Source organism: Salminus brasiliensis, chromosome 7, assembly GCF_030463535.1.
Source record: "Salminus brasiliensis chromosome 7, fSalBra1.hap2, whole genome shotgun sequence".
NCBI lineage: Eukaryota > Metazoa > Chordata > Actinopteri > Characiformes > Bryconidae > Salminus > Salminus brasiliensis.
In genome coordinates this window covers 8,975,135-8,986,901 of record NC_132884.1, presented here as the reverse complement: position 1 = coordinate 8,986,901, position 11,767 = coordinate 8,975,135, and the positions used below count along the sequence as shown (strand labels likewise).

The window sequence follows — 11,767 nt, the reverse complement described above, 5'->3', positions numbered from 1 at the left end:
ATTTTAGAACACACTGACATCTATAATAATGCATTTCATTTTCAAAGGGGCGACGGCTCCCTCCCCCCCTTCTCCTTCACAGCACAAGATTCCAGAGTGAGAGAGACAAGGCCCGACTTGGAGGCTGACCCGGGCCGACTCGCGACCACTCACAAAGAAGTCCTCGGAGCCCCGTTTGTACGGAGCTGTTAAAGATATCTCTCTATCCATCTCCGCTCGTCTCCGAGCGCAGCCCTCTTCCTCTCTTCCGCCCCGGAGAGCAGAGGGAGAGAGAGTTTTTCTCTCTATCTCTCTCTCTCTTTCTCTCTCCCAGCAGCTGAGTCAGCCTAAGGCGCAGTCTGACCCACGCACTGCAAAGGTGAGGCGCTGTGTTTTTCTCCGGTTTGAGACAAATGCCCCCAGAAGCAACATTTTTCTCCCTTTACATCTCTGTTTTTCATCTGTTATTGTTTTTTCTCTCTCTCTCTCTCCCTCACACTCCCTCTCTCTCTCTCTCTCTCTCTCTCTCTCTAACCCTCCCGCTCACTGTTTTTTTTTTCTTTTTTTTCTTCTTTCTGCAGGGTCCTCCACACGGCCTGGCACAGTCTGGATGGTCATTTAGACAAGCAGACGGAAGAGAGAGTGTGTAGGAGTGGAGATAGGGGGCGGAGATGGGAGATTTTGTTCTCCTGTGGAACCTTAAGGGTCAGGACTGAAGGTCAAGTTTACGACCCACCTGGGCCCCGCGAGTTGACCTCGACCTCCGCTCGAGAGAGGGCTGTTTTCCACTCACAGAGCTGTTTTCATTTTTGCGCGATGGCGTCTCACTCTGACATGCCTCTAAGACAAAGTAGAAGTAAAAGGGTTACACAGGAAAAGCAAAAAGGTGAGTTTTTTGGGTTTGTGCTCTAAGGAAGGTCATATGCATGAAGTTTTCAACTAGTCTAAGGGATATAACAGCATTTCTAAAAATCCACAAGCTGAATTCTCCTCCTACACTGCTGCACAGGTAAATTTTGTAAATGTAAGGTAGAATGCTTACACAAAGATCTCATAGTGTACCATAAAGCAACATTATGTTTACGTTAATATAACAGCTTCAGAATCATTGTGCACATGTTCAACTGTGTTCACAAAAGCAGAATAGGGGCAGCATGCTACTTCCAGCTCAGCATGGTGTTAACTACGCTATGTAACTTTGGTGAAGCGGACAGGACAACGCTCGCAAAAACTTTTAAACTTAGAGGTTTAATATATCTAAAATACTATAATATTAATCTACTGCCTTAGTCCATACATTTTTATTGTCAGTGATGGTTTTGTATCTCGCAGCTTGTCCCGAAATGCATGTGTAAAGTAATGCATGTCCCCTAGTGCCCCAAAGAGTGAATTACACTACCTGACTGTAGGGGAAGCCTAGGAGAAAGAAACACTAATGCTCACATAATACTGCTTTAAAGAAATAGCTCCCACTAAATGAGTTGCCAAGTTTTCCACCAGGAGTCACTGCATAAACACCCTTGAAAGTTAGGTGATGAAATTTTTTCGATGCAGCTCACTGAGCACTTTATTAGAAACATACTCATACTGTGTAGGGCCTCCCTTTGGTTCCAAAACAGCCTCATTTTTTGTGATGATGTTAATATTCCTTTTTTGTCTAATTTGTCATGTTTTTTAGGAGCACTTTCATGCAGAAAATCTTCCTGTTCTACCATGTTCCTTTGGATTTAGATCCAGTGACTGGGAAAGCTGCTGAAGAACACTGTACTCTCAAACCCAGTTTAGGAGACTTTAGAGGATATGTGGCATTTTCAGGCTGGAAGTAGTTGTTAGACGATGGGTAAATTGTGGCCACTCAGGGATGCAGATGGCCAGCAACAATCCTCAAATAGGCTGTGGTACTTAAGCCATGATAGATTGGTAGTAACGGTCCCAAAGTGTGCCAAGGAAACATTCCCCAGACCATTACACCACCTCTACCAGCCTGGACTGTTGAAACAAGGCAGGTTGGGTCCATGGATTCATGCTGTTGGCGGTAAATTCTTACCCTTACCATCTGTGTGCCCCAGCAGGAATCGAGACCAGGCTGTGTTTTTCCAGTCTTCAACTGTGAAGTTTTAGTGAGCCTGTGCCCACTGCAGCCTCAGTTTTCTGTTCTTGGCTGACAGAGGTGAAACCTGACATGGTCTGCTGCTGTTGTAGCCCATCCTCAACGTAATTCACCCTGTTGTGCATTGTAAGAAGCTTTTCAGCTATTGTAGCTTTTCTGTCAGCTCAAACCAGTTTGGCTATTGCTCATAGACCTCTCTCATCAACAAGATATGTTCATTTGCAGAACCGCCGCTCAGACTAAAAGTATATAAACAAGGCCTTTTAAATTCAATTAATTATTTTTTATTTAAATAAATATATATTTATATATTTAGTAAATATATATATATATATATATATATATATATATATATATATATATATATATATATATATATATATATTTACTTTTTGTTTTAATAAACTTTGAACTGAATTGTTCATCAGCTTCTTCTTATATGCTGTAATTAGCACTGACAGTTGTGATGTGCTCTTACTTTTCGGCTTAAAAGAAGTAGTTGACGCTGCAAGACAGAAAGCAGAAACTTTAATTAGAACACAATCAAAGAAATAGATCATAACACACTGCCATTTGTGAAAATGGGTTTGACACTTGAGATCCTGTTAATAGAAACCCAATAAGAACATCATTAGAAATCTGTAGAGCATAATCAGCATGTTATCTCTTCAGTCTGATCGCAAAATAATGCTGTGTGAAATGTGAGGATAAATATTAACGTTGGAGTAGTGCTGCTAAATGGGAGAGAATGGCAGGTCTATCATTCTGTTTGTTTACGCCCGCATTGTAATAAATGAGAAGCTGCTGTTTAAACATTTATCCAACAGTAATTGAATGTTTTGTGCGATAGGAAGGAAATGGGTCTATGTTTATTATTTATGTCTCTGTCCTCACATTCCTGTAGCTTTCAGGCATGGATTCTTAACACATCATCTGAGACAGCACACACAACTGATCCGGTTTTACAACACAGATAATCCCGTTCAGGTTTTCAGTTCAAAGTTTATTTGTCATATACGTAGTGCACAGTACAACTAACAGAGAAATGCTTTGATAACGGCACCCTCACATAAAAGAATATACAGAATATATAGAATCTATGAAATAGAAAGACAGAGAAAAGATAAGGAGATACAGCTAGTGACAAATAACATAACATTTAAAAATATAAAAAATATAAAAGGCTCTGAGTGACAAAGGCACTGCCACTATGATCTGAGGACTGCTGCTCTCAGAGGTGGGTGAATGGCACTTCCTCCCCACATCACTCCTAGTGTGATGTTGGTCAGTACAGACGTCTGTTAGCTTTTGTTTCGCAGCTGAGGAGCCGGGCTTTCCTCTGAGCATGTTGGCTACCTAGCTTGCTGCATCAGTGGCTCTTTGATGGCCCATGTGGTGTTGGGGGCATTGGGGATTGGGGATTTATATTGTGTACAGAAATGAAATGTACAGTGTAGAGATGAGCATTTAGGGTGTAAAGTGCAAAATGTGAAATGTGAACATGCAACTGAGCAGCAGGTAATAATAGTATATGATGTGATTAAGGTCCAGAAAGTAAAACGTTCTGTGCATGACGTGTGTGTGAGGTAGTCCTAATTGCTGTCCTGTTTGAGAGCGCAAATGGCTTGTGGGAAAAAGCTCCTCCTTATCCTTTTTGCATTTGCTTTCAGGGAGTGAAAGTGATTCCCTGACTGCAACATGGAGAGGGTTTCTTCTTGGCCTTGGTCCAGCACAGCTTGATGCAGATGGTCTGCAGGTCAGAGAGCTGACAGACACCTGTGCTGACCAACATCAAACTAGAAGTGTCATCAACCCACCTCTGAGAGAGCAAGGCCAATTGTGCTCTCTCTGACTCTGGCTACTGTTGGCAAGCAGCATGACTCAGGATCCGAAGCAGTGATCCTTTCATTTCTTGTTTGGGGGATTTTCACTCTCATTCTTCATTCTTCTTGCGAAAGCTTCTAGTTCTGTGAGATCCTTGTGCAGTCTTGCTGCACTGCTCTTTTGAGGTCTAGCCACAGATTTCCAGTGATGTTTAGGTCAGGGGACTGTGAGAGCCCTGGAAGAACCTCTGTGTTGATTAGATGTTCATTTGAAAACTTCTGTTGCTGAATTTTGTGTCAATGCATTTCTCACTGTTAAATGAAGGTCATACTTGTGCAGGTGCCGCTGCGCAGTAGAACAGAGCACCACCACTCCAGATCTTCCAATCTTTCTAAAGGTTATCTGTAGTCAAATTGTAGAGGTTTGTTTTTGTATTTGCCTTTCTAGTAATCCACCTACACAATTTGACTTCCCGCTATCTGGTATTTGTCTGCTTTGTGAGCATCCATTCGCTTGGCACTTTGCAGCTGTTCAGAGGAGCCCATGACTGTTGACATGAGATTTGCGTAGTCAGAGAACTTTATGGCGTACCTGATTCCATCTACAAATCTTTCAGCAAAGTTTACGCTCATAGCTTTTGCAAGACGATCTGCAAGAGGTATGCCTGGCTAACGACCAGCCTGCTGTTTGGGACATATTTGAATGATGCAAAGGAGTAGAAAAAGAAAGAGTTGTTTAACTAAACTGCACCAAAAAGCGTCATCACACCTGCATTGCCTTGTGAAGCTAAAAACATTAGGCAGCACAATAATTGATCATTCACTCAATCAGCAAAAAAGAAGGATGTTGACTGATTGGGACTTCAAAAAAGCACAGTGGGCCTGTTTCATGGTAGATGGGCCATCGGGTGTTAGTGCCAGAGGATAGACTGTCCTCAACTTTTATCTTCAGATAGGCCTGATGAACTAGTGAGTGTGTTGTGTTTACTCGAAGGTTTTGCTGTCCTGGCTTACCATATGCATATAAACCTAATAGCCCTGCTTTGTTTAGGGGCTTTGCAGATTGTATCACCAGGAGAATGTATGTTACACATAAAATGAAAGCTCCAGGGAAAAGGCCAGATACATTATGAGTCCAAATGTTTATGGACACCCCTTCTAATGCATTCAGCTACCTTAAGTGGCACTGCTGACACAGATGTGCAATGCACATTCATACACACAGCTTGTCTAGGCCTTGTAGGGAAGTATTGTCAATAGAATTTGGAGTAGATAATCATGAAATTATTGGCTTCATGCCCAATGCCAGGCTTAAGCTAGTGGGGGTACAAAGTCCTCCGAGAATTGAGCTGTGGAGCAGTGCAACTTCTCTGGAATGATGGGAGGGTTGATGGTGCTCCATCCAACACTTTTGGCTAGCAGTACAGCCCCTCCTACACTTTTCCTTTGACTTTCTTTTCTCTGTGGCCTCCTATTGATCTCCTATGGCCAGAAAAACGTGAAAATTAGTATAAGGATGCGATGCCTTTGACTTAAATTTCACTGTAGAATCAGAAATATTTTTTAAGTTTAATTTCTCAGAATAAATCTATTGATGATCAGGAGGAATACATTAATAAATGACTCACTTTCCCATGCATCAAAATGTTACTTTTCTCTCATGGCTGACATCATTCTTTGTTTCCATGGTTATGACATAAACCAGTGTTACTGGTAAGTAATTCCTAACAGAAATAATAGGCTGTTACGGTAATGATGGTAATGTCGTGGATAGTTGTATATTGTTCAAAAATCTGAAAAAATTTTAATGAATCAAATAATACATTATCTGTGTTTAAGATATTTTTAAAATGATAATAAGTGACAAAAATAATATTTATAATAATTATATATTTCAATGATACATTTAAGCAAATTAATCACATTTTTTGAAGCCAAAATAATTTAAGGTCAGGATTAGGAACAAGGGCCAAAAATATATAAAATATATTTATTTTATATTTAATATTGGTGGTACACTATTTATGTACGCTATTTATTTTGTAATACAGTATAAATGAATGTATTACCTGGGGACATAAAAGTTATTATGTAATTGAAGTGAATCAGTTGTGACAAAATTCTGCAAAAAGAAAAATTATGTCTACAAATTCAGAGCACCATAGTATGTGTTGGTTAGTGTTCTTGTAGTGTTTGTATGTGTGTATGGTGTTGGTGCAGCATAAAGTTTAGCAAAGTGTGTATGTGTGCACATGGTGTGTGTGTGTGTGTGTGTGTGTGTGTGTGTGTGTGTGTGTGTGTGTGTTTTAGTGTGGGTGACATTTGCCGGGGTGGGGTGGTCCCGCTGCTTGGCCATACGGTCCTGTGTCTCTGCGTTTCAGCCTGGCTGCCCATGCAGGCCTCATTAGCATGTGGCAGTGATTTGGCTGGGGGCCTGTTCCTCCTGCCGGCCCACGGGCAGGGCACTCCGGGGTATGTGTGTGTGTGCGTGCATGTGTGTGTGTGTGTGTGGGGGGGGGGGGGGGCTTGTTGGGAGACTCCTAGTCAGCCATGTGCACCTCACACACACATACACACAGGCGTACACATACGCATATACCAGTAAGCACTGACTTACGGGGGTGCGTTCACACACACCTTGTGATGCAATGTCAACTTGTGTGTTCCTGCACCTTAATTTGATTTTGTTCCGCACCGAGCATTTACCTTTTTTATGCAAATGTAATGCTGAATTTGGTGAGGTGCTACTGACCCCTATGGGCAATGTTTAGTGTCAATAGCTTTTTTGGGGGGGATGTGAAGTGGCTCTTTTGCAGGTTTTATTTTAGCACAGGCTTGACAGTGGCTTGGCTAAGAATGCTCCTCAAGTCGGTTCAATTAAATTCAGTTCGATTCAGTTAAATTCTAATGCTGTTATATTAGAACTAGAAAAAGACAGCACATCTTTTTGTATAATGGCATAAAAAGACACGTAATGACACGCAAATACAGCCAATCAGCTGAGACATATTTTATCATTTAACTAAAAAAGGGGGGTCTGTGTTCTGATTGGTTGTCCTGCCCATTTTATTAATGTTGTGAATTTTGCTAGTTAACTGTATGTCAGACAGTGTCGAACACCACAGTGTAGAATAATAAAAACCTATGTGATTAATTTGCTTTGTATGAGGCAAATGGTTAGCTGTACAGTAAGCTCTAAAATGTGTTTGATTTTCAGAGGGACGTCTCCTAATTTGTAATTACATTTAAGTCAGTTGATTCACTATGATAATAAGTTAACAGCTGATCATGCTAATAGCTAAAGTGCTAAAGGCTAAAGGGCTTTCCACATGGCAAAGTGACGCACATCGCTCCCTGCTCAGCCTTGTTCTGCTACCTGTATGAAAGGCTTAGCAGCAGAAATAATGGCAACTCAGTCCTCATATCATAACCACAAAAACTAGGGGCACCCCAATGCTTAAGCTGCAGCTGAGGAGGACTGCTATTTTGTTGGCCATCATTTTTGAGAAATCATGGGACATTTGCATATTGTCGCACGTCCTACCACTCTGCCCTCATCGTTTCACCCTCGTCGCAAATGAGGATGAAGATGAAAATGAAGGGGCATGCTATTGTTGCACATTGAAACGAAGTTGCCTGAAAGTAAGTCTGCTGCTAATACTATTTAACACTAGTAAATAATGATCATCAGCTAGTCAATCTGTAGAGTATTGCTGCCCCAGGATCTTAACTAAGTTTAAGCAAGCTAGCTAGCTAGCATGCCAATCTTGTGATGTCTGTTAGCTTGTAGCAATATTCATATTTTGCCTATTCAACAACCTTGTAATTCGTAGGATACAGTTCTACACATGGGGAAGATGATCCTACCTTGGCCTCTGAAACAACACAGTTTACACAGTGCAACACTGAGCAGTGTTTAACAGTGCTTTCACAGTTTGGCCCGTACCAAAATAACAGTTGTGAAAGGTGCCTCGGACCAAAGCACCAACATTTCAGGTGGTCACGGTCTGGTTCAACTGAACCGTGATTTGGTTCATTTGCAGTGTGAAAACACCCATTAAGCAATGACAGAAGGAAAAGACTGGAGGGGCTGGAGCACATGGCGATGATTATACCTCTTGCCCATGACAGAAAAGCACATTGAGAATTGGAACTAGTCTCGAGTACTGAATTTGAAGTTGGTGCTGCTAGGAGTGATGCTACAAAATGGCAACAAAATAAATCAGTTTTTTCCAGAAAACGCTTCCAGCTGAATTGACAACATGCCGACTTCAGACACACCAATCAGTGTCAAATACAGGGAGACCCAGCCCGACTGAATGTGGGTATATCATGCTAAGTTCTTACATGTGCTCGCTAAATAGCAACTGGAAACCCAAACTACGTACGAAAAACAGAAACCTTGGTTCGGACCTCGGTCCAGAAAAAAAACGCCCTAAGGCATTGTACATACTCCAGCACAAGAGTACTACTAAAAGCGTAGTATAACAGACATTATAATACCATTATATCACACCATTATTATACCAGGCTTCTGCAGGGTCGGGGAGTTTTACAAAAAAGCACAGCGGCTGCAGAACGGCCAGGGATCTAGCAGCAACAGCAGCTATACGTGTTATCAGCAGCCAGCTCAACTCCAGCAGGCCACGAGAGAGAGAGAAAGAGAGAGAGAGCGTGAGTGAGTGAGTGAGTGAGTGACAGCCGCAGTGTCAGTGCTACTGGGCTTAGCTCACCGCTCCCCCCGCACGCAGGTCCCCGAGGAAGTTTCACCTGGCAGCCTGGCCCCGTCTTACTGGCCACGAACAAAAGAGCGAGAGAAGGACAGTCCCTCCGTCCCTCTGTCCCTCGCCCCAGCGCGCGAAAAGCCCAGTAGGCTTGACTGACAGGCTTTGTTGTCAGGGCTGAGGTGACAGCTGGTAAGGGGTCTGGGCGAGAGAGAGAGTGAGAGAGAGAGAGAGCGAGTGAGTCATACACACTCCTGTCCTCTGCTCCGGATGCCACAGCTAGGGGCACTGTGCCAGCTGGACACCATTAGCCCAAACAGGTAGCGCCACAGCAGGGTCCACTCGAAACAGTAAATAGGTGCAAAATATGCAAAAATAAAGAAATGACTAACATTACATTGCATCATTATGAACTGTCCTTGTGCATGCATTTTGTCTCTGTCATATTCTCATCATATTTTGGGGTTTTTGCATTTTTTTTGTTTCATCATTTGAACACAAGGCCTTTTCATTGTTGGACTGTTTCACGGTAAAGGGTCCAAAAGGAATGGTCCAGAATTGCATAAAATGTAATGGTATTATGTTCCCTACTCTTATAAAGTTTAATAGAGCATCATCCCTAAAATAGGGGTGTAGTAGTATGCAAAAGTCATGGTTAAGTATCTCACGGTTTCGGTATGAGTTTAATACAAAAGGAATAGCCACAAACGCCCACCCTCCCAAATGCACAAGACTAGCCTCGGTTTCTTTTTACTCATTCTGAACAGACAGTCGGGTTACAGTTAGTGTTCATCCTAGTGTTGTTTAGTCCCACACTATGCATTAGCATGTTCATACCCTAAAAACAGGGGGCATGGGTATGGCATGGGTAATAGAGTATTTTGGCAGTACAGTGGGGCCCAACGTAACATCTTTTCAAGGGGCCCAAAATCCCTGGCAGTGTCACTGCCTACAACTGTCCAACACACCATCCTTGTGTTATCCACCATGATCTGAAGCAGCATTATGCAAGAATTGGCATTTCTTGCTCCTGGGCTTCCCCTACAGTCAGGAATTTGTGCTTTAGCCACAGTTAAAGAAGACGTTTTTAAAAGATACAGCTAAAAGATACAGAACCTGGGCCGAGGTGATAAAGTAGTATTACAGGATTTTACACAAATATAACTCGAGTTACGCAGCATCACACAGTTCTCGCGAGAGTTTTCCTGCTCGCTTCGCCCAAGTTACATAGTGCAGTCTATTACATCCTGAGCCAGGAGTAGCAATGATAGCAGCACTATTCATACTATTATGGGTCAGCAGCATGATTTTGAAGCGGATATTTTAAGGTAAAAACCCAGATGACGTGACCTGAAACTGACCTCAAATTAGGTGTGTTCCTGCTAAACATCCTTAAATCCTGATGGGTAATTAATTGTCTACACATTTCTAGTGGGTGAGGACAATTCTAAGGACCTGTGACTGACAGGTGCTCTAAAAATGAGAGACCCAATGTAATATCTCTAGTTGGGTATTTAATCACTCTTCTTGGTAGGATTGGTAGAGTTAGGTTAGAGAGAGAGAGAGAGAGAAAGAGAGAGATAGATAGATAGATAGATAGATAGACAGACGGACAGACAGACGGATATATATATATATATATATATATATATATATATATCAAAATTTAAATCATTGTCTTGACTTTGTTATAAAATAAACAATTACTGATTCATAAAAACGGTATGTTTTAAGAGATATTGCAACATATTATCTGTGTGTGTGTGTGTGTATGTGTGTGTGTGTGTGTGTGTGTCTGTGTGTGTGCCCCCGTCTGGTACTTCCCAGCGCCTGGTGCCCGTGACAGGATGTTTCCCTTTTCTGACTGGTTAACGAGGGCCATCTCCCAACCCCATATGTGCCCCTCATTACCACTCAGATACACTCTCTCTCTCTCTCTCTCTCTCTCTCTCTCACACACACACACACACATACACACACTCTTCTCACGAATGCTGTCAGCACAAACCCTTTCAAGTTGTGGCTTGATCTCCAGCTCCTTCCAGGAGCACCTCTCTCTCTCTCTCTCTCTCTCTCTCTCTCTCTCTCTCTCTGAGTGTCTGTTTCTATTTCAGTAGCGGACAAGGCGGGACTGCTGCACTGCTGTGCTGCGACTACTACTAGCCCAGTCACTTAGTCGTCCACAGTCCAGAGCCGTGGGCCGATAACGATGAGACGAGGCGCTCTTGGTGTCAGTAGCAGTGCTACTGTCCTATTAGAGGGAGTGCAGTTAGGACCCAGGGCCAGACAGTGCAGTCTAGCCTGCTGACTCCAGCTGAGGTGGACTGGTGCGGAGCAGTTTAGAGTGAGTGTTAGAGGACAGGTTACGGCAGTGCTAAGCTGTCCTCTCGCACTCTGGCTCAGTCATATGTCAGTAATGGTAGCATGTCAGCAAGAAATTCAGAGGCTTGTGGTAAACGTGGTGAGAGATACACAACACCACAGTCACATTGATACACCACACCAGTCACAATAGCCCTACAAGCGAGTTCACAACTGTTCTTGTACTTTCTTGTAATTTTTTATTATTCCACTATTGTGCGGGATAACATTTACCAATCATCCTGCCCTCAAATAGTATTTTCCTTTAATAGTGACAGTTTGGTAAAACCCCAACTGTTAGGTAACAGTCATGACTCATGACCCCAAAATTCACATAAACACTACAGGATGCCTAAATGCAACAGAGAATTTGGAAGACATGCTAAAAGCTAACTCTAGGCCAACCAGAGACTACAGAAGGGCAGACTGAAGCAAGCACCCTGAGGGTATCCTGGCATGGAACTCAAGAAAAGCTACTCCAAGTAAATGGCCACCCAGCCCGACCTGCTGGAAGACTGCCCGCTGTGGTCCCCTCTACCTGCGTCAAACCAGCTGCCACCTACCAGTCCGGCCAGCGGATGTTGAGCATGTCTTCCCAGTCCCCATTCATATCTCAATCAATAGCCCAGTCTCCTCATTTTTAGCGTCTCTAGCTTGTAAAACTGCATGGCCATTTTCACCCCAAGCAAAGTCACATACTCAATTTATTCATCAAAGAACAACTTAAAATACTCAACGAATGCATTCTGTGGCACCTTTAAGACTGATAT

General features: G+C 42.7%; 1 long non-coding RNA gene across 1 annotated transcript in view; it reads left to right on the top strand.

Annotated features, from left to right (window-relative positions):
* The first annotated feature begins 289 nt into the window (after nucleotides 1-289).
* The window catches only part of LOC140559410 (uncharacterized), a 28,408-nt gene continuing 16,930 nt past the window's right edge, over nucleotides 290-11,767 (top strand). Inside the window, exons 1-2 of the long non-coding RNA XR_011979887.1 lie at nucleotides 290-358; nucleotides 561-865. This is a non-coding gene — a long non-coding RNA (uncharacterized lncRNA). The remainder of the gene's footprint in view (nucleotides 359-560; nucleotides 866-11,767) is intronic.